A 24,720-nucleotide genomic window follows, 5' to 3' on the forward strand; every position below is an offset into this window, starting at 1 on the left:
TTTTTTTAAACCTTTCTTCCAAGTGAGATGTCACCTCTATATGCTGAAGCTTACTTTCTGTTCACTTTCTCCTCATTTAATGCCTTTTTCCTTTAACTTCATGTGCTAATTATTATATAAAATTACTAAATCCTTCAAATTTCTTTAAAATCACTTGCACAATTAAACATAAATCCTCCTCTAATCACCAACTATTTATTTATTTGGATCAGAGCATTTAGCTCAGGCAGGGGGTTCTGGGAGGGCGTCCTGGAGATGGCTTTCTTCTTACTAATTTGGATAAGCTCTTCATGTCATGACGACTACATACATTTACAGCTCATATTCAATATTACCAAACTGGTTTTCAAAGTATTCGACCGTTTTACACTTTCATCAGTGAGATGTGAATGGGAAGTAGCGATAAGTTTACATTGTCCTTCTTACTTTTTGACAAAGAATAACATTGATACAACATCACATACAAGATTATTCGATATATTTAAACTAGCCAACTAACACACCAGGTATATAAATTAATATTCTCCCCTCCGTCAAAATGTAGATTTTCCACACTTAATGCTAGATAAACTTTGCCTTTATACTATTTGCACTCAGTTAAATCAGAATGGCTAGTCTACCCAAAGAGAAGTTCTCGTATTTGTCTTCTTCTGTACTGTTATATTTGCAATTTTTTTAAGAGGGTAATGGTTATTGGTAGTTTTAAAAAAAGTTACAAGGTAGATCTATAGGAAAACAATTCCTTAGCTTAATACGCCACTAGGATAATTCTATCCAAAAATAAGGCTCAAATGTTATTTCCTATTCAGTCTACTCTGAATGTGGCGTATATATATATATTTAGTTAACAACTCTTTCTGAAATGTAGATTAACAAATCTCCCTTGGGTAAATATATAGCTATATGTAAATTCTGTAGCTTACATTGAGGATTTAGAAATATATTAAATAGACAACCTTATACATTTAGTGTGTTCACTGTTTAATCCCCTCATTCATATCCTAGGACTTGCTGATATATTCATCAAGAATATAAGTAACCCGAGAAACTAACTTTTACTCAATTATTCAGTGCCTGGTGGCAGATAGCAGCCCTGTCCAGACAGGGGACACCATGGTACAAAAGCTCGACTGGATCACAAGTAAAATTAAATTAATAGTTTACCTCTGGTACTGTATATCTCTCCGAATTTTTGATAGCCCTAGCACATAAATATTTAAGAAAAGTTTCATAGGTCTTCTTTCTAGCATTTTATTAACAAATAATTGCCGCAGGAATGTGCTAATCACCTTACGGCACTCTATAAAAGTCATTTGATCCGAGTGAGCTACATAACGGTTTACCACTATTGCTACCCCATCAGGGCCCCCAGTCAACACTGGCATTTCTGAAGCTCACCCCAGGTCTTCCATACCTGTTTGCTACCCTTTTCACAAGCCTGAGCTGTGTTTCTTTTTCTTTATCTGGATTTACTCTAAGTATCAAAGGAAGATAGCAGGAATCCCCACAGAAATACGCATCAGGACAAAAGAGTCCATCCTGCAGAAGGACTGGGAACTACGGTTCAGGAATAATGCCTGTAAGTTAAGAACACCTGTTCAGCAAAGTGAGCTTAGTTTCCCAGTTGTGTTGTCCCTAACACCTCATGCTTTAAAATATACTAACTATGCATTTAAACAGTGGACAAAAAAAAATCCCCAAATACCAATATCTTTAAAAAACAATCTCTTGAAACAATCTCTCCTAAAGAACAAATGCAAACTCATAAACATATTTTGACATTTTATTTATAGGTAGTGACATACACAGTGGCACACAAACAGTGACCCTGTTTACATACAGACTTCCAAGAGAAGCATCAGTGATTATAAGAAGGGGGACTCCTGGTAGGAGATGGGCACAGGGCGTTCTGACCCAGCTCTTTTGACACTGAGGATGTTTTGACTCTGTGTTTATAACTACAAGTGTTTCAATCAGAAGTATAGTAACATTGATGAAACAATATTCCAGAACAAATTCCATTAAACTATTTTAACCAACAGATCAATTCTCTACACAATGCAGCTGAACCACTTTCACTTTTCACACACTTTCATTTTTATTTTTATGAAATGATCCATTGCTATCACTTTTCTGTGTAAATTAAATGAAGATTTGATTCCTACGACAATTTTTGTCCATATTAAGTTTTATCAATTACAGCTTCACCATTGTAAATTTGCTCTGTTGGCCATTATTTCTATGAAATTCCATTTTCTATTATGTAAATATTACCAAGCTTTGATTCTTCTGTCAATTTATAATCTGCAACAGATTCCAACTTGTGCAGTTTTAGCTGCTATCAGTTATATTTTATGTTAATTATTTCTACTATGATTCGATTTTCCCTAGGCCACTGTCAGCTGTTTTCACAAAGATATCAACATTCTTTACTGAGCTCTCCAGTTAAAATTTAGCCATTGTCGGTTTTGTGTTTGTTATTCCTATCAGAATATTTGTTATGAATTTTATAAAAAGTTGGGCCTTTGTATTTATTTCTTGAAGCAAAGAGTGCTAGTGGTGAGTTGGCAGGGTCGAAGCATTCGGCTTCAGCAATATATATTTAAACCATGACCAAGTGAAGCTTAAATAAGTTTTGGATAAAAGCTGATGAGTGCATTAAAGCATAAAAATTGCACTGTGGGAATATTGGAAGGGCATGCAATGGCTTGCTTAAGGTGTAGAGGAATAAGAAATTACTGAACCATCAAATTAGGCAATTGAGAAGCTGAAAATCGAAGCCAAAATACAAAATTATTTAGTGTACATGCTAGAACCTATATAAATATGATTGGTGATGGCAGGCTTGTTGTAAGGTACAAGAAATAAGAAATAGATTATGGAAGGATGGAATTCAGACACAGCAAGGATTGCCTAGCTTCATTTGATAAAATACATCCACCTGGGAATCTAGGTTTCTCTGATCTGCCAAATTTTTCACTTCTCCCAGGTTACTTTGACTGATACATTTTAGGTGGCTTGGGCAGTGGCTCTATTCATTATGTCCATGATAATGTGATCTTCTGGACCTTGTTTTCACGTTCCACTGAAATGAAAGTCAGAGCAAACTTAAAAGATGATAGAATACAATGTTTACCTTATGAGATGAAATGCTGCAATTATAATGAAAGAGGAAATTCTTTGCTTTTACAAAGTCTTCATAAATGCCAGAAACTGTTAGTGGGTGGACTTGTACAGAAAATTAGACACAGTGTGACTCTCAGGCAGTTAGAGAAGATGAGGAGACATAAGTATTGTAGTACATTCTGTAACAGATATAGGTACAAATGCTTCAAAAACACAAAGGAGAAAGTAATTAATTGGGCTTGGGAAAGTTTTCCAAAGAAGGTGGCATTGATTTGAGCCTCAAAGGATGAATAAATAGGAAAGTGCTTATCAGAAAAAGGAAATAGAATAGCTAGAATATTTTGAATCAAGTCACTGGCTATTGGTTGATGTTAATGCCAATAATCATGCCCATCTATGACATAGTCTTTTTATCTGTTTAGAGGCAGAGTTCTGGGCTGAGTGAGAGCTTTTCAAGAGCCTACAAGTAACTGACCTTCTCATGTTGTCTCCATTCCTTGGTTAGGACGCTCAAGTCCTCGATCACAGCGGTATGCAACGGTCATAGAATCCATGGTGAATTTGCTTTCCTTAAGCTTCACCAGAGTGGTCCTCTATTTAAAGCTACCAAACACATTAAATACTTTATCAAAATACACCTTTTTAAAATCTTCTTTTAAAACTTGACCAAAAACAACAAAGCTGCTAATTTTTTTAAATAAATCACACTGAAAAAAACCTTAGCAGTATCTCACCACATTCATTCTTAACAGCTTTTGCAACAGCTTATGCTAAATATAATCTTACTCTGGTGACAAGAGTTTCCCTGGTTGTTTTCTTCTAAACTCCCAACTACCATGCTAGGAAATCCTCTAAAATTCATATAATTTTACTTATAATTATTAATTGATATTTTTATCATATTGTATAGCACATTTGTAAAATACAGTTTCTTTTGTTTATTGAACCAATTTAGGTAAATTTATCTTTCAACCATAAAATTAATATTGTTTTCCTATATACATAGTTCATTTATTCAACAAACATATATTAATAATTTGGTACTCTAGGACATACAAAGATTAAAAGGACAGGATTCCAGGACTTTGGAGAGTTTAGTGGTATACATTTCCTTTTTATTCTCCTCCCCAAAGCCCCCAGTACACAGTTTTATATTCTAGTTGTGACTGCCTCTGGTTGTGCCATGTGGGACGCTGCCTCAGCATGGTCTGATGAGCGATGCCATGTCCGTGCCCAGGATCCAAACCAGCAAAACCCTGGGCCACCAAAGCAGAGCGCGAGAAATTAACCACTCGGCCACGACACAGGCCCCTAGTGGTATAAATTTTTTAAATGTTCCTAATTAATAAGCAAGTGAGGTCAAAAGTATATTAAAATATTATATAATTTCAGAAGAAAGAGAGACATTATTTTGTGTGGAGAATCTAGGAAGGCTTCATGGAGGAAATACCATTTGACCTGGGTTTAAGTGTTGGATAGACTGAAAACATGGAAACGGAAGAAGGTTATTCTAGGCAAAGAGAAAAATAGAAGTGAGGTCATATAGACGGAGAGGTATCCGCAGCCATGTTGGAGAATAAATAGAGGTTTAGAGCCACTTGAGGGCACAGTCATAAAGAATATTATGGATAACAGTGCTTTCTCAGTTAAAAAAAAAAAAAACAGGCAGCAAATAGCTAAAATAAATGTGAAGACTTGACTTTCCAAATTTGGATATCCTATCTTCAAAAATTACCACTTACATACATTAAACCCAAAATTTACACTGGCTCTAGATCTCATGAGAAAAAGGGAACATTTAAATGAGGTTCAGAAGCAAATAACATTCAAGAATATAAATCATCCATTATCCTCCGATAGCAATGGAAATGTTATCTCAGCTATGAATATTTTGAAAAACCTGAAGTGAGATATTAAGCTGCTAAAGTTGAAATAGACGCCCAGTTCTTTCAGGCTGACTGAGAAAACTGAAGGTCAAAATATGTTACTGTTTGATTTATGGCTGTGGATTAAGCAGAAAGAAATGACAGAGCATTAGTCACATTATGTGGTACAATAATGGCCCTAGGGTGGCGTTATTATTAAATGATGACACCTTTGGAATTGTTTGACTAATGCTGTAACTTATCTCTGTGCTGTACAAAAAGCATTACAGTATGATATTTTGATGTTTTTGAATTGCAAGGGATTAGCAAGTAGCTCTGAAAAGCAACTAATTTAGGAGGATTTAAAATGAACAACAGTCTGAAGTTTCATGTCTATTCACGGTATTAAACATGGCAGAAGGCAGTAAAGAATTGCAGTCAGGTACACTGGCACAGATCTCAAACCCAACTTGTAACACATATCTAAAGTCACTCACAAAGACATTTTAAAAAGACCAGAAATGTAATGGTGGAAAAGAAACATTTCTAAGTAATGCAATTAAAAAATAACAAAATAGAATATTTCTAGTAATAATCACAGGGATTAGTCACAGAGCCTGTAAGAGGAAAAAAATCTTCAATTTGGAAGCAAACAGCTGTAAAATTAACAAAAGAATTCAAGCAAATCATTTTTATCAGTGTGGCAAAAAAAAATGTTCAGGTTCTTGGCAAAGGTTATGAACTCAAGAATAAGTGCTATAGACCCTCTTTTACCTTTTCCATTTCTTTTAAACTAAACTAACAATACTCAGGATTTCACCTTCATGCAAAGCTAACATCTATCTGTTAGAAATCCAGACAAAAACAGAAAACTCCTTACAAGTTTATTTGGATTAATAACTTTATAAGCTTATAAACGTTAAAAGCAAACTAAAAGAAGAAACTGAAAAATGTTAAGGAGGTAACATAGAAAGACAAGATCCTTAAACATTTTTAATGCAATGCTGGCAACAGTGTCCTCTGAGAGAAACAATATTTTTCTAAAGCTTATTAAGGCCTACACTGAAGGCATTTAAAAAAATATGCTATAACTACAAAGAATGAAAGAGCTATTATCAACAAATTGCAGAACAGAGATGGAAAGAACTCAAACCAAACACAAGACTGTGTTTAATTGTGTGGGGCTTTATGGGAAGGGCTCTGACTCTGTGGGTCTCCAAATCCTTTCAGTCTAACCAAAGCATAACAACAAAAAGCTAAAATTTACCTGAGAATGTTACTGATTCTGAAATATATATATTTAAAGATGGCAATGAGGATGTTTTAAGAATTTTTAAACAGTGGATAGCTCATGTGCTTACAAATAGATAACTTAGTTATATATTTTCAAAGGTGGAATGCGGCTGCCAAGACGGGTCCAATTTCACTTGGCCACAATTTCTATGATTCCTGAAAAGTCCCCTTTATTGTGACTCGTAGTTCGCAAGACTGATTATGTCCACTCCTTCGACATTTTGAGGTGGTATTTCTTGTGTTTTTTGCCACCCTAGATTCTGTGGAAAGGAGGGGAAAAAAACCTAGCCCTTTCTTCTTTAGAAGGCTAATCTTTTTCCCTTTAAAATAATTTTATGTTTCCTTAAGATATTATGCTTTGAAACAGTCTATGTAGGGATTGTTTTGGCATTTAAAAAAAAATCTAGGGGTCAGCCCTGTGGCTGAGTGGTTAAGTTCACACCCTCAAGTTCAGCGGCCCAGGGTCTCGCTGGTTCAGATCCTGGGCACAGACATGGCACCACTCAACAGGCCATGCTGAGGCGGCGTCTCACATAGCACAACCAGAAGGACCTACAACTAGAATATACAACTATGTACTGCGGGGCTGTGGGGAGAAGAAAAAAAAGATTGGTAACAGATGTTAGCTCAGGTGCCAATCTTAAAAAAAAAAAAAAAATCTAAGCCAAGATCTGTGAATCTGAATTTAAGTTTCCAAACCAAGTTAAAGTTCTGTTAGAGAAAAAAAATCTTAAAAGTTAAGAACTAATGTTGCACTAATACTTAACATCCTGCTTGTAAGTCAGAAAATATTGTGGTGTAGCTGTGTGGACAGATAGGTAGAAAAATATAGACTATTCTTAGGACATTACCTACAATGTCAGCAACTTTTTAATTTTATATCAAGCTCTCAGAACCTGAAAATAATATCTGCATGTTTTAGTCAGCTCAGGCTGATATAATAAAATACCACAGACTGGGTGGTTTAAACAATGGACATTTACTTCTCACAGTTCTGGAGGCTGCAAAGTTCAAGATCAAGGCACCAGCAGACTGGGTTCTGGGGAGGGCTCTCTTCCTAGTTCTCAGATGGCCACCTTCTCGAGCTGTATCCTCAAATGGCAGAGAGGAGCAGCTCTGGGGTCTCCTCATCTCTTACAAACGCACCAATCACCTCATGGGGCTCCACCTTCATGACCTCATCTAAACCTAATCACCTCCCAAAGGTCCCACCTACTAATTCCATCACATTGCGAGTTAGGGCTTCCACAGACGATTTTTTGGAAGGACACAAACATTAAGTCCAAAACACCAAATACATGATATTTTGAGGCACCGTAACTTCTCTATTCTCTAACTTTATTGTACTCCAACTGTACTCAAGTCCCTTCAAAGCTAAGGTAGATCTGAATTTCATGTTTTGTGCTTAAATGGAACTTTTTTTAGTTGGAAAAAATAGGTGGTACTTTTGGGGAAATAAAACATAACATTATGAAGAAACATTATAAGTAAATGTAGTAGGTTAATAAAGAGTATTAGTCTTCAAAAACATTTCAAAGCTCTCTAATTTGCAGACATAGAGCAAATGAAGAAACTCAGCAGTCTTTCTAATCATCTAAAAAGCTCATTTTTCTAGGAAATATAGAATTTAAATGACAGATCTGTTAAATATTATAATATAAACATGCCTATCAGATGCCTAGAAACACTAAGTTAAAAAGCCAACTATTATTACATTTAACATTTTATTGTTTTTAATCCTTAGGATATGTGTTAATTTCCAGATGACTGACTTGATTAGAAAGGGATGACGGTGAACCCAAAGATTACTGCAAGTTAACAATAAAACTCTAATATTGAGTAAATCCCATGGTTGATATCAGCAATAGCTTTATATTAGTATACAGAGTATTACTATAATCACTTTGTTTAATAGACTAAATATTCAGAATTACATGAGAGTTACTTTTTATTTTATTTATCATCATTTTCAGGCCCTAAGGGTCATATAATATAATAGAAACCAGAAAGTGAGAAAAATCAGTGTCCCATTATCTTATGAGCAAGGTCAAAATTTTTATTCTTTTTCTTAAAGATAATTTAGTAATTCCTTTTGATTTCTTTTCCTTCTTTATTCTCTTCCTCCTTTCCTTTCTTCTCCTCTTTCTCTCTACCATAGAGAAAGGCTAATATTTTTTAATTTCAAGAAATAAACACAAATAGTTACAAGCAAACTGGGAAAATACATCTTACCAACAGGGCCACATTTTAAAAGAAAATATATCAATGTGCTTTAATAGGATATTTCTTTTTAAGATTTATTTATTTAATGAACATTTATTATCCCTAGTATATTCCAGGCACTTCTCTAAGTGTTTTAAAAACATTAACTAATTTAATCCTAACAACCCTGTGAGGCAAGTACCATTGCTATCATCTTCAGTTGACAAACAACGAAACTGAGGCATGGAGAGGTAAGTACTTTGCCCAAGGTCACAGAGTAAGCAAGTGATGGAAAGAAAGATTCTGAGTGAAAAAGTGTTGGTAGAATTTGGAAACTGTCTCTTTTTTCTTTTTAAAGTTGTATTTTGTTTTTCCACTACAAATTAAACTGTTCTTCAACCTTTACTACAAAATAAATTTTTACTACAGTAGGCTTTTTAAAAATCTTGACTTTTTTATTCTTATAAAATGACATGTTTATTACTTTAAATTACATGGCGGCTCACTCCCTGTGCTTCTCTGTCATCCACACTTGAGAACGCTCTCACCCAAAGAAAACAAAACTCTCACAACTCTACAACTTCCTCTAGTTCAGGGATCGTAGTCACGGCCAGATCTCGTTCTCCCCACGCTCTCTACAGCCTCTGCAGAAACCTTCCACCGTATTCCTACTTGCCTCTGGGGAAGGGCTTGCACCCTGGCTTACTTCAGTTCCTCCAGAGAACTACAAGAGAGGTAGGGGAAAAGGGTTAAATCATTTTTACAAAACTAGCATCCTTCCTAAAGCTTCCAATTTCTAGTTTCCAAGAAAACACAAAAATAGCTGTTCAAAAAATATTTCCAGCGCACATACTATAGCAGACACAGTGCAAGTACTGGTATTATTAAGATAAAGGAGACACCATTACTGTGCTGAAGGAACTATACCAAATAATAAAATACCAAATTTTATAAAGAATTTGAATTCTTCATAAAGTTCAAAAAAAAGCAATAATTTCCCTGAATAAAATCACTGCAAAACTAATGACTACAAGACTTTTAAAAATATATTTATAGAATATTATATGCAAGTTCAAAAGGAGATTTTCATTCCTCAGATTTGTATAGGATTATTATGCTGCTTGGAAATAATCACTTCTTGGAAATAATCACAAGTCATTAAAATGTCTGAGTGAATTTTAAAAAATCAAGTTCAGTTTACTGGAGTTTCTAAAAGAGTAACATATTATCCCAATTGTAAATATAATATATATACATATATATATTTGGCTAAAGGAGCAACATTAGGGACTTTACACAAGATATCTTATCTCATGCTAATTTAGTGCACTCAGTGGTACCCCACAGACCTGAAGAGAAATAGGATGATTTCACTAGCTAGGTGTTGCTTTGACAAATCTTTTTTCTTTTTTCACATGATGAATTACCAAGCGTCTACTTCCAGTAAGAAGTTGTATTCTTTCTTTACCTAAGTCTCTAACTCATTATCAGGAAGATAATTTAAGCACAGAGGAGGAGTTGATAGACCTGTCATAAACCCAGAATGTTTAAAATTATTTTGATAAAAGTCAGTTTATTTTCAGAAAGGGAATAAATAAGTGAGAAATAAGATTGAGGGAGGAAAAAGGAAAGAAGGGAAGCAGAAAGAAAAGGAAAAGCATTGAGAACATTATCCGTGAATATCTAAACATTATTCTAAAAGAATAAACATCGTCTTGATTTTATAACTTCTATTTCCTTATTAATTTCTCCATAAGAAATCTGATACATTGAAAGTCCATTGTATTGTACAAAATGCCAGTCTTAACAGCAAACCCAACAGCATTAAACTTCATTTGTTATTACTTTTGCCAGTTAAGAAGTCCTACGTCTGTCAAAGTCCTGAAGCCATTGTTCTGCCATGTATGTTTTTGAAATGAAACATGATTATCTCCAAGTTTGGGGCTTCAGGAACAGATAATACAGCAGCATCAGACGATAAAAATGGACCTAATACTAACTAAAGACTGAATATCACAGAGAAGTCAGCAAAGTCCTTTTACCTGAATTCTCTAATGTGATTGTCACAGCTCTGATGTTAAGTACTAATATACTGTTCTCTCAATTTTTTAAGTGAAGACATTAAGGTCTGGAGAGGATCAGAGATTATCCCAGTTCACTTAGCTAGTCCACAGCAGGACGAGGCTCAGTCAGTAGTTCCTGACTCCCAAGTTTGGCTCTTTCCATTAGATCACCATGCTCTAGAAATACTTGGCTCAGGGTAGGTAGGACTGAAGAAGAATTTGTTTAGGATGATCAGCAACTTCAAGAAATTTAGAGAACAGCACCAGAACTTCATGACAATTTAACCAGAGCCTTGAAATCTGTAGTAAAAACAAACCCTCCAATTACAACAAAATTTCAGAATAAAAGAGATTTACATCTAACAGGGTAACAACTTCTAGTTTCTCTTCAGAAACTTCATGAAAAGCTTATGCAGACAATTAGAGCCATCCAGCTTCTCTGCTGGTCTGCCCTCCACCCAAATATAACCAATCCTTCTCCCCTGCAGGAGCTTCGCTGAGGCCCGGCTGACCGGATGCTCGGGTCAGAGAAAACCCAGGTCTGTGGTCTCGGGTGTGAGAAAGAGCAAAGGATTAAGTCAGGACACCTAGCTCCTAGTTTCAGTTCAAATATTAGCTCGCTATGTATGACCTCAAACACATTTTGAAATCTTTTATGATCACTTCACTACATCCTTCTATAGTTATCTCAGAACATTAGCTCGTCTCTCAAATTCTGGTCCTCAGACCACTAGCCTCAGAATCCCGGGGGCTCCTGCTGTAAATGCAGATCTCTGGGCCCCAACCCAGACCCACTAAATCAAAATATGCTGCCATAAATCCAGGAAAACCCATGTGCATTTTAAAGTTTGCACACTTAAAATTTGCAAACCAAGGGGAGGGTCTTTGTTATAAGCCACAGATATTTTTGATCCTAATCCCAACATTTATAGGCAAATTACTTAACATTCTCTCTCGGGAATTTGCAGCCCCAAGTCTTTTCTTCTCAGTCACATCCACCCAGCTCAGCCTCTCTGGACATCACTTTGCCCATCTGTAAAATGGATATGACAACTTCTAACTTATTGGGTGGATATGAAGAACAAAGGAGATAATGCATTTATATTTTTAACGTACCTAACAGAATTCCTAACACGTAACAAATACTCAATAAGTGTTACATACCTTTCCTCTGTAATAACAGACCACTAGCATAATGATAGCACATATTTATTCAGTACTAACCATATGTAGTACCATGCACATTACATATATTAACTCACATAATTATCATCATAACCCTATGAAGAAGGCACTATTATTATCCTCAGTTCCTCTCCAGAGGAGGATCCTGAGACACAGAGAATCAGGTAACCTGCCTAATGTCACATCAACATTAGGTGATGGAATCACAAGCCCTCTGATTCTGACACAAAATAAAGTTTGAGAATTGCTGCCTTAAAATCACTGCCATGATCACTGCCTTCAAGAAACACATGGCAGTACTGCATCCCACTTAGCGGGAATCTATGGGGTTGGAGCCAGATTCACACAGAATTTTGAGATTCACTGTCAACTTTAGAGGCTAAAAGAACTATATTTCCTGAGTATTTAATTAATTTTTTAATTTAATGTGTTCCTTCCCGATATTAGTATTACACTATTTTAATTACTACACTTTAAAAATATGCTTTTATGTCTATTAGTGTTCATTGGCCAGATACTGAAAGTATAGAGAAGATATAATGGAAACTCATAAACTGATGAAGGGATAAGCACTTGGCATGTCCACCAAACCTTCTGTGTAATACAACCAGGATCTTAATTATAGACAGCTTTTTCAAAAAATTTGCTATGAATTCTGGAATTAAATTAGCTATAATTTTTTAAAATTTTGATGATTCTTCAAAAAGTTTCATAGAAATGTTTGCTCATTTTTATCACTGTAAATTAGAAATGAATACGAAAAATTCTACTGAGAATACAATCAAACACAAAATTACAATTAACATCTTGGTGTATTTCCTACTATTTTCTTTATCCAAAGTTATTTTTGTTACGTTTATGTAGTTATAATCTCACCATTTATATACAGTCATGCACCACATAATGATGTTTCGGTCAACGATGGACCGCATATATGATGGTGGCCCCATAAGATTAGTTCCATATAGCCTAGGTGTGTAGCAGGCTGTATCATCTAGGTTTGTGTAAGTACACTCTATGATGTTTGCACAACAATGAAATCGCCTAACGACGCATTTCTCAGAACATATCCCCATCACTGAATAACATATGACTGTAATTTTACTTCCTATTTCACAACATAAAATTTATAAGCATTTTATCCCTTATAATGGCATCCTATCTATAATCACTTTAATACCCATAATATTCCTACTTGTGAGTTGTAAGTTAACTATAGTTTATCTTAACTAATCCCCTACTCAAGTTTTTAGGTTGTTTCAAATTTTCTACAATTATGAATAAAGCTATAATTAATATTTTTACCTCATTTCATTCTAGAATTCTTTCCATAAAAGAGATTCCCAGAAGCATGATTACAAAGTCAAATGCAGCCATTCATATCAATAAAAATTACTGAATTATCCATTTTAAAGTGTGTGGTAATGTCTTTTAATATGTACTAAAACATATAAAATGTTATATTACTTGGATATTTGGTTTAATTAAGGTTACACCACATCAGTATTACAGTATTTCAGGTATCATAGCTTAAAAATATAGTTCAATGTCTAGTATAGCTTGCGTAACTCATTTCTCTTCCTTTCAAAATATTCTTTGCATTTTTTTCTGTATTAACCTGCAAGATGAACTTTAGAATGATTTTGTCAAGCTGGAAAATAAATCAAACCAAAATTCCATTATTATTTTCACTGGAATTGCATTAAATCTATAAAGTAATTTTAAAGTAACCAACATCCTTGAAGTATTACTTTTGACATACAGCACAGTTTCTCTAACTTAGTTCTACTTTTAATTCTCTCAAAGCTCTATCACTTTTTACTCATGTAGGCCACACATACTTCTCATTAAAGGTTTGCTAAAAGTTTATACTAGTGTTGCTATGGTGAATGTGACTCTCCTTTCATTAATTTTTTAACAGGTTTATTGAGGTATAAATTACATATAAAATTTACATTTTCAGTATATAATTCACTGATTTTTTTAGTAAATTATAGTTGTTCAACCAGCACCACAATGCAGTCTTACTACATTTTCGTTACCACAAAAAGATTTCCCTTTTGTTGATGATTTCTAATTTATTTCTGTTACAGTTGGAGATACACTTCAGATGATTTCAGTCCTTTTAAATATACTGAGGTGTGTTTACGGCCTAGCGCTCCACACGCACTTGGGAAGAATGTGCATTCTGCTTTCATTTGGTGCAGTGTTCTACAGATGTCAGTTATGTCAAAGTTGGCTGATAGTGTTGTTTAAAAGATACCCTTGTTGATTTTCTGTCTAGTTGTTTCTATTAATTATTGAGATCAGGGGTTCTGAAGTCTCTAACTATTATCATCTATTTCTGTCTTCAATTCTATCATTTATTGCTCATGTACTTGAGGAATCTATGGTAGGTATGCATACATTTATAATTGTTCTATTTTCCTGTTGAATTGACCCTTTTATCTGTATGAAATGTCCCTCTTTATCTCAAGTATGTTTTGCTCATCTTAAAAGTATATTTTGTCTGATATTAGTATATACAGTCACTCCAGCTCTTTTATGAGTACTGTTTGTGTGGTATATCTTTTTCCATTCTTTTAACTTTCAGTCTATTTCCATCGTTGAATTTAAAACCTGTCTTTTGTAGACAGCATATAGTTGGGTCTTGATTTTTTTTTTAAGTTCAGTCTGACAATCTCTGCCTTTTGATTTAAGCATTTACTCTATTTACATGTAACGAAATACTGATATAGTTGGACTTCTGCTATTTTGATATTTGTTTTCTCTATGTCTCAAGTCTTTTTTGGCCTCTCTTTCTCTTTTACGGTCTTCTTTAAATAGATATATTCTAGTGTACTACTTTAATTCCTTTTTTTAGACTTTTTAGATTTTTCTTAGCGGCTGCTTTTTGCATTACAATAATCAGTAATTTGTAACAATCTACTACAAGTACTCACAATCTACTTCAGATTAATATTAACTTAATGCCAGTAGAATATAGAAATTTTGCTCCAATATAGTTCCATTTCCTCCCCCTTCATCTTAATATTGTCATATATCTTTATAGATGTTAACCCCAATAATACAGTTTTGTAACTATTGTTTTGTGCAATTATCTTTTAAATAAGAGAAAAAAGACAAAAATATGTATTTATATAGTTCTTTATATTTACCTATGTAATTACCTTTTTTTCCACATTAAGACTTTATGTTTCACAGCAGTTTTGGGTTTACAATCTAAATTTGAGAGAGAAGTACAGAGATCTTCCATACATCTCCCGCCCCCACACAGGCATAGCCTCCCCATCATCAATGTCACTCATCAAATGGTACATCTGTTACAACTGATGAACCTATACTGATGCTAATAATCACCCAAAATCCATTGTTTACCTTAGTGTTCACTCTTGCTGTTGTATATTCTATGCGTTTGGACCAATGTATAATGATAAATGTCCATTATTATAATATCATACAGAGTATTTTCACTGCCCTAAAAATCCTCTGTTCTGCCTATTCATCTTTCTCCCAACCCCCTGCAACCACTGATTTTTTTACAGTCTCTATATTTCGCCTTTTCCAGAACGTCATATAGTCGGAATCATACAGTATGTAGCCTTTTCAGATTGGCTTCTTTCACTTAGTAATATGCACTTACGGTTCCTCCATGCCTTTTTACGTAATTACCTTTTCCAGTGTTATTTCTTCATGTGGCTTCAAGTTACCACCTGTTGTCATTTCCAATAGGCCTGAAGCATTTTCTTTAGTATTTCTTGTGAGGAAGATCTGTTAACAACAAATTCTCTGTCTTTGTTTACCTGAGAATGATTTTATTCCACCTTCATTTTTTGAAGGGGAGTTTTGCTGAATGTAGAATTCTTGGTTGACAGTTTTTTCTTTGAATATGTCATCCTGCTGCCTCTGGCTTCTATTTCTGATGAAAAGTCAGCTTTTAATCTTATTGTGGTTCCACTGCATGTGATAAGTCATTTTTCTCTTGCTGCATTCAAGGCGTTCTCTTTGTCTTTGGCTTTCAACAGTTTGACTATAATGTATCTTGACATATAATGTATAATGGTTGTATTTCTTTGAGTGAATACCCTTTGGAGTTCATTGAGCTTCTTGGATATGTACATAAATGTTTTTCACCAAATTTGGAAAGCTCTTGGTCATCTTTTCTCCACACATTTTCTACCTCTTTATCTCTCTCGTCTCTTTCTAGGACTCCCAGTATATGTGTGATTGTATGCTCATGTGTCCTACAGATCTCTGAGATTCTTCATTTTTCTTTCTGTTCTTCAGATTGCATACCACCAAGAGAAAGAAATCACATAGTGATTTGAACAACTAAATATAAAAAATTATTACCTATAGTTGGGTATTCAAGTAATGAGGAATTGGCTAGTAAAAAGTAAGAGAACTTTTTAAAACATGCAGGACTAGAGATGTAAGGAGAAGTCACCACCCCTATGGCTGAGATTAGAGCACTTAAGGAAGACCCTCCTCCCAGGGCTGAGATCCAGACTTTGTTGGAATGGGAATGACTATGGGTCACTGGATGGTAGAGAAGTCACTGTGGAGCTGCACCAGCAGAACTTGCTGAAAATCTCCCTTTATGGTGCTGGCAAAATCGCTTCTCCCTCTAGAGCGCTGGCAAGATCTCTTCATAGGAAGGGATCTTCCTGGAGGCACTCTGCTACAAAATCACCCAGTGGGAATTGTTGCGGGAAGTTCCTGGCCACTGGATGCTGCTAATTGTCATGCAGTGCAGGAGCTGGGTACTAGAACATCTGCCTGCACTGCAGGAGCGGGCAGCAGGAGAAGCCACACAGGCAGCATGGGCTTACCAAGTGGGCCTACTGGAACCCAGAAGGAAAACTCCTTCTTCCTGCAATGTCTTTCCAGTATCCTATGCTGACAAAGCTCATTGCCAGCTAGTACAGGAAAAATAAAATTAAAGGCACCAAATCCATTTTCATAGAACAGGAAAAGAAGAGAATTTGGAACTGGGAGGTAATATATTGATAAGTGGTATATTTCATTCCTTTGGCCATTTACTTCCATATGCATCCTTCTACACACACTTGAATTCCTATGTAGCAAAGAATACCAACTAATAAGATACAGCTAGCCATATTACAAGTAAAGAAGCTCTATCCCTTCCCCCAAAATGAGGAGGTACACAGTCCCAACAGTTATTGTGTCCATCACAGGCTATAGTAATAACTCCTCAAATTCAGCCACAGTTTCACTGAGTATTCTATTACCTAAAGGCTAAATTATGTTAGCTTCTAGCAGCTTGTATACAAATAAAAATGAGAGGGAAGAAGAAAATTGGTATATACAAGTAAACATATGCATATAGAAAACAGAGAGAAAATATACAAAGCTAATACAGTCGTTTCTATAATTAGTTTCAAAGTTATTGACGATTATCTATGTATTCCTTCTTTAACTACCCATTCCATCTTTCCCTTACCCTCAGCCAAAACCTTGGCTGCTCTGAGTTCTTAACCGGGTGGATGACTCAAACCTTCATTTCTGAAAGGTGTGCATCCTAAATTGTTCTGCCTTTTTTTGATTGCTATAGTTTTACATTAATCTTTCCTCCTGGGCAGGAAAGTAATGAGGTGCCACTTGAGAATCCCCTAGATTCCAACTATAGTCCTTTTTGCCTCTAAATCAATTTCTGCTTGGTAATATGGATTAATCATTGCATCTTTTTCTTCTTTTGGTTCAGCGACAGAGGTGTCCAAAATTGTCAGTTGAAAGGCAAATGAAATCATCTTCCAATTCGAAGGAATCATTGTTGTGTCCCTGATGGAAGCATTCCACACTTGGAGACTAAGGTCTCTAAACCAGAAGAGCTCAAAGTTGTGGGTGTGGAAAGCAAAAATTCTGCAAGTGGCATACTATGTGTTTCATCCATTAACTTCTGGAACCATATATTTTGTCTATGATGGAAACACCACCATATAATGGTCTCTCATTCAAAGCATATACTGCATCCTATAAAACAGAACTCCATCCTTTCTGTGTGATGTGGTCAGGGCGTGGTCTCTCAAATGGCATCATAACGGAGTCTTCAGTAAGGCATTCCAACTTCCTAGTTAAACTAGCATACCCTCTGAAAACACTACTTTCTCTCCTCCATTATATTCCTATTATATTGTTTAGAATTTGCAGGACATTTCAACGCAAAATTGCTGAGAGTAGAATTCCCTATTTTATCCCAGTTTTAAAGAGAATTACTTAGTATTTTATCTTTAAATAAGATAAAAATTGTGATTGGTTTGAAATAGACATCTTAACAAATGAAGGAATTAGCCTTCTAAATTACATTTTTTAAAAAAGATTTAAGAATATCTATGGAATTTCACTAAATGACTTTTGGAAATCTAATGGATATAATTGCACAGGTTTTTCTTATTTTACCTATTGATACAATGTGATATCAATACATTTCTTGATATTGAACCATCTTTATTGTATTAGCTTTTGCTGCAGTAACAACCAACCTCCAAATCTTTATGGCTTACAAACACAAACATTCACATTAAAGCTGTAGACTGCAAGCTCTGTTACAGCCTGCAGGTTGACTGCAGGTCTGCTCACTGTCTCCTTCCTGTATCCAGGTTGAAGGAGCAACAGCAATCATAGTTGAGGGGAGAAGACAGAGAGATTGAGATGAATCATGCAATTGCTCTTAAAGTTTCTGCCTGAAAATGGTAAAACTGACAACCACTCAGACTCCATTGGCCAAAGCAAGTCACATGGTCAATATCAATGAGCTGGAGAAATACACTTCTTCAACAGCATGGGTAAGGAAGAACGAATATTTGTGAAAAGCAACGCAAACTGTCATACTTGTATTCAAAGGATAGATTCTTCTTGGTCAAGGTAAATTACTCTTTAATATACTATTGTCTGTATGCTAATATTATATTTATATGCATAATCATAAGTGAGATTGATATATAACTTTGAATGCTTTAAGGGTTTCGTAGGATAATTATGGTTGCTTAGTAGAATGAACTGGGTAGCTTTCTATATTTTTCTCTATGTTCTGCATATGAAGTTATCTATTCCTCTTAAGGATAAAAGATTTCAACAGTACCATTTAGAACTAGAGCCTTTTGAGAGAAGCAATTAATTTGATAACTTTAAAAAAATTTTCTGTTATTGGTAAAATATGATTAAACTATTTTAGGTAGTTTTGATTTTGAAATCATTCATTTCATGATTCTCAAACTTGATTGTAACCATATGTATGTATTTAACACGTTTTCTACATGTTAAAGCTTTTCTTTAATTTCTAATTTTTATTGGGATTTCCCACATTTATTACTTGGGGACTTTTTCCTATTTTCTAATGCATTTACTATTACTCCTTTTATCTTTACTATAATCTTCCTTTTGCTTCTTTTTCATTTTCTAAATTATTTAATCAAATGGCTTGACTTGCTCATAGAATAAAATCTAGCTATGAATTTAAGTATAAATTCAGCATTACATAACTCCATTAAATTGAAAACTCAGTGAGAGCCACATTCCTATTCTTTTTTTCATTAACACCCTCAAGTGTCTAGCACAGTGCCTTCTTTGCACAAAGGAGTTTCAGAGTATTTGATAACATTCACATTTTTTCTGAGGGCTCTGTTTCTGTAATTTTTTTGGTTCCTGTTCAGCACTATGGTTATTTCTTAATTCCAAAAAGCTTTGGAGAATTTACTGAGGCATCTTAGTGACTGAGTAAAAGATCAATTAGGTATGTTGCCCTAGCTATAGATATTCTACTTTCTTAATTATATTTTTAAGATCTTAAGTGCCGTCATTTTTCATGTAATTGAGAACAGACTGACAGTTGCATAGTAAGATGTATGTTAAAAGGGCAAACAGCTAAAACAGCAAACTTTGTTGAATTCTCTGAGTTATTTTATTATATAGCACAAGACAGTATAATCTTTTTAAGTATTGCTGGAAATTTCTTTTTTTCCATAAAAGTCTTATCACAAACTTATACTTGGTTTAAGTAACCAAAATGTACCACACATATTCAATATTAAGTCCGCTGGTTATATATCTCTGCTATTTCCTGGGAAGCCTGACTTTGCAAAACCTTACTTATAAGCAAAACATTCAGCTGAATTTCATCTGGTATGGAAGCACATTTAGGACAGTGGGGTTGACACAATGGTTCCAACTATATAACCAAAATATCAAGGCTATGGAAGAAGAGGTAGAAACAGTTCAGTAGCATTGATAACTAATTCCGACCAACACATAGCTGAAAGATTAACAGTAAAACAGTATACAATACTAGCTGAAAAAGATCTACTGGGAAATGGCTAATTTTGTGGTAATATTTAAAAACCATATAAAAACATGTATTTTTACTTTTTCCAAAGTAGTATAATAATTGGCACTGCTCAACCCAGTATAGTAAACATATATTAAAATATTTTATACATATTAAATGTCAAGTGCTTTAAATTGCTATTACAAAGAATATATGATCTGCATCACCACTTTAAAAGTTACTTAATTCATCCATATATCAAATTATATCAATTATCATTGGAACATGTGCAAAGTGTTAGTCTTCCATTTAAATTGATCACAAACAAGAAATGTTATTATTTTAACAACATAATAATAAGTGTAGCTCACCATTAGGGAGAACAGTCATTAAAATGAGTAGAGAAGAATAATTAATTCAAACTTACTTCCAAAGAATAACTTAACGGAAATGATAGGCAGTTTGAATGAGATTTAAAACATGATAAGCCAAAAGATTAGAAAGTCTGAGAACTGTAACTCAAACACCTAAAATAGCAGTATGAAGGCTACAGAGATTCAACTACCAGTGACTGACAAAAAGATGAACATTGCCAGCATACAAAGGATAGGAAAATTGGTCCCAACACTTAGTCAAAATGTGAGTATCAGCACTGTTAGGCTAAAGTAGAAAGTATTAACAAGTCTACTGACTGTAGCAAATTTAATATTGATGAAAAGATATCTACAACAGTTAAGACTGCAAATCAGCTGAATCAACTTATTTTGAAATTTCTCCTTGGAGAAATACTCCTTTCCACAGATGTTCATCACACATACATGTATGTATTATGTTTTTAGAAAATAGGAGAGAAGATAAAAAATCAGAAAATAGAACTCAAAAGTGATTAATAATAGAAAATACTTCTGAAAGCAAATTTGACACTAGAGTCCTAATCTAATTACTGTAACAACCTCCACTAATCCTTGGTTGAAAGTAAACTACAACTAATGCTTAATGACAAAATTAGCCAAGATAAGTGGTAATGTTAATAGCCATAATAAATGCCATAAATTACTAATTACGTTTAGTCAACAAAGTAGGGTTATTTAATAATGTTCCCCAAATACAACAGGCAGCATTTCTAATAAATAGTTGTGTTTTATATCACACCTCCCCTCATCATGAGCGCATTAGTTAAAAGCTTCATTTAAAATGAAACACAGAACATGTACCTTTCTTTCCTTGGTTTAAATGCTTAACCAGTAATTAGCCAGATACAAAGTTCTCTTAGGGCAACGCCATGGTTTTCAGACAGGTGTTCTCAATTCTCAAGCTGATTTCTTTTTTAACTCTGATGGAGGTTTATTCACATTATAAGGAAAAAGAAAAAAACTGAAGTCCAGTGAACAAAATAATAATGATTTTTAAAAAACTGAGAGGTAGAAAATAAAAGTCAAATGATAACACCTGGAAATTACAAAAGTACAAAATAATTCATAAATACAAAACCTCACATCATTCTAAAAAGGTAGTAAGCGGAAGAATAGCAATAATTAAGAATAGTTAACATCACAAAACACTGAAGATACACCAGCAAGAAAGTAACCTTCTCAAATATTATGGGAAATCCAACTGCCTGCATGTGTGCATATAGAGCAAGAGTTTGCGAAGTTGCCAAGAGTTGGTGGCACCACACAACTCGATGGAGTACTTAATTAGAATCCTCAGTTATTTGTGGTAATGCAATAATTTTAGTCTATGAATACCAAATTTAGTAAGCCTGAATAACTCATTCAGCATGTTACCACTAAGAAATCTTCAGTTGTCAGTAAAAATGAGTCTATGAATTAGGCTCATTCACATAGAAGTACAAAAAATGAGCCTTGCATTTCTCCATAAGGAGGATCCTCAAAGTCCATGAATTTGCTTTACAACAAGATTGATTTAGGGAATCCAGCTGATTTAGGGAATCCAGTCTGACGTAGAGATAGAAATAAACAATTTAGTGGATGGATCTAAAACATACAGAAAAAAAACAAGCATGTGTGATTAATACCCAATTTTATAAAAATATATAAGGTACAAGCTCACTGATCTGATGTAATTTTGTGATAAATTATTTACATTTCAAACAGTATGGATTCATTCCTCAAAGCTCACAATGAATTTATTCATTAAAATTGTTATTAAAATTGCTTTTGTTGGGGCCAGCCCGGTGGCATAGTGTTTAGGTTCACACACTCTGCTTCAGTGGCCTGGGGTTTGCAGGTTCAGATCCTGGGCGAGGACCTAGCACTGTTCATCAAGCCACGCTGAGACGGTGTCCCACATACAAAACCGAGAAGACTGGCACAGATGTTAGCTCAATGACAATCTTCGTCAAGCAACAAGAGGAAGACTGGCAACAGAGTTACCTCAGGGCCAATCTTCCTCACGAAAAAAAGAAAGTGCTTTTGAATAAAAACCTTACTAAATTATTGCAAAAGCAGCATCTCAGTTGTTTTCATTGATCTTTGGATAGAGCAATTTACAAATCAAAGGCATATCAGTTATTTTTAAAGTCAGTCGCACTAGAGAAAACATTCTAAACTTTTTATCAGCTTTAGGAATAATTTCAGCTATGAACGTAACAAACCTATCTAACATTTCTATTTCAATTAGGAGCAAGGATACAACTTACGGTGTGCTGTGCGCTTTATTCACTGTGTTGAGGTCAATGAATGCAGCGGCATAGTCAGGATTTGACAGAATTGAGAAAACGCCTGCAGAAACTATTAGGCAAGCCATTTTTACAAAAGAAAGCACTGTGTACACTTGTAAATGGCATAGTGGGGATGGGGTGAGGTTGGTAGAGGATTCAAAGATGCAAGGGAACATGCGGAGATGCAAAAGGACTTCCAAAGTCTGGCGTCTACCAAAAGGTAAAAGTTGATTGTTGAAACAATTTTGGCCTTAATTCTAGTCATTTCTGATTTACTGACTTTAACCAGTTAATGTGAAGAACAGAAGTGACTGCAAAAATAATTGAAATATTTAGTATACCTGGTATCACAGCAGCCTCTACCACGATTATATGCAGAACACATTGATATGTCGTAGTTGCTTTAACGTGTGAACACTCATTTAGGTAGAACTTTCCTGGTTCTAGGGCTTAGCTTATCGCTTTCCAGCAATGGGGCCAAAGTCCTACTAATTTCTCCAGTTTTAGTCTCGTAAGCATCTCTTCTGAAATAACAAGAGCATTAATAACAAAGCAATCCTCAACTCTAAATTATTCCAGCTGTGATCCTAGTACCAACTTCTTAACTGTCACCAGAGACCTAACCAGAGCCATCATCATCCAGGAGCTCCACCCCAGACCTTCCCAGTTAGAAACGTTCGGTTAAGACTAACCTGTTTTCATAAGCCTTCCAAGGACTCCTGACGCACGCTCAAGTCTGAGAACCACTGCTACAGGCGAACCGCGCAGGGGAGCACTAAAGTTAGTAGGTGCGAACATCTGAATTCCAAGGGAAACTCACTCCACCAGCTTTCACTACACACTTTCATACTCAGTTAAAGCACCATTCCAACAGAACATCGAAACAGTCCTACGCTGGCTATCTAAGATTGTCAGGCCTACAAGCTTCCAAGAAAATCTACGTTTCCAAGCAAGAATTCATTATCAAGAGAGAATGTGTGTTGATTTTGTTGACTTTGGGGAAATGATTTTCCCTCTCTGGTTATCCAAAAGAAAAAGGCCATGCAAACAAATCTATATTCAGCCCGAGTGTTTCTGGGGCTACTTTTCCAAAATGTTTTGGGCTGTCTGAAAGCAAATTATGCACTAAATTCTCCCCTTCTCGATGGGCTCCCAATACACACTGCACCCTTTTACAACACTGCTTTAATCAGGGAAAGAAACAAGGCGGTTACCGCAGAGGCCAACCTAAGCCACAAAGCCTGTGCCATCTTCCCACCACGAGAGAAACGGGGGCCCCCACTCCCGACAGGGTAAGGAATTGACGCGAGGATGACGGGGAGCAGCCCAGGACGAGCCTTGAGAAAGCCAAACAAGAGAGAACCGCTTTTCCTGGGCTTAAAACTAGAAAAAGAAGTGTTTCCCCTCCATCTTGCGCATATACAGCTCCTCCTCCGAGCAGCTTCCGCTTCAAAGGCCGGCCAAGGACCTCCTGCGCGGGAACTCGGCAGGGCGGAGACTCGGGTCCCTCCCTTCCCGAGGGCGGGAGAAAAGAAAGCCTAGGCCGCGGGTTCTCTGGAAGGTTCCGAGAGAAAGGCGCGCGCCCCCTCTACGGGCGGCGGGATACTCGGCACCAGATGGCGCTGCCGCACCAAGAGCCGGAGCCCGAGCGGCTGGGGAGACGGGAAGAGGCGTCACCGGATCCTACCCTCGCCTCCGTCACCGGAAGTGCGCGCAGGCGCCAGCCCCTGCTCCCGGATATTAAGACTTCTGCAGGTTCCCGCCTGAGGGCGGGGCTAGAGCCGGAACCGAACGGCGACCGACGGGCCTCGGGGCGGAAGCCCTGGGCGGAGCCAGCAGGGTCTGGTTTTTGGTGAGCGCGCCTCGCCTGGACGGGAGCGCGAGGGGGCGGGGCTTTGCCGTGCGCTTGCGCAGTTTGGGGACGTAGGCGCCGCTGGCGTTTGTGTCTTTCTCCGTGTTTGCACGTTGGCTGGGCCGGCAAGGTGGAAATCGTGGCGTAGTGCTTTTTTTTTTTTTTTT

The 24,720-nt window shown here is 35.9% G+C and overlaps 1 protein-coding gene and 1 long non-coding RNA gene across 3 annotated transcripts in view; one reads left to right on the plus strand and one right to left on the minus strand.

Annotated features, from left to right (window-relative positions):
• STARD13 (StAR related lipid transfer domain containing 13) overlaps positions 1-24,720 on the plus strand; it is a 488,843-nt gene that overhangs the window by 89,757 nt on the left and 374,366 nt on the right. The gene's annotated exons all lie outside the window — the stretch shown is intronic.
• On the minus strand, positions 1,807-24,135 carry LOC124240964 (uncharacterized). 2 transcript variants are annotated; one of them, XR_006889067.1, is made up of 5 exons: positions 23,394-24,135; positions 23,043-23,225; positions 22,681-22,771; positions 3,602-3,729; positions 1,807-3,085 (listed from the first exon to the last, which is right to left on the minus strand). It is a non-coding gene; the product is annotated as an uncharacterized LOC124240964 (long non-coding RNA). The 2 variants fall into 2 exon arrangements; XR_006889066.1 differs by having other exon boundaries at positions 23,043-24,135.

This window comes from Equus quagga, chromosome 6 (assembly GCF_021613505.1).
Source record: "Equus quagga isolate Etosha38 chromosome 6, UCLA_HA_Equagga_1.0, whole genome shotgun sequence".
NCBI classification, from domain to species: Eukaryota; Metazoa; Chordata; class Mammalia; order Perissodactyla; family Equidae; genus Equus; species Equus quagga.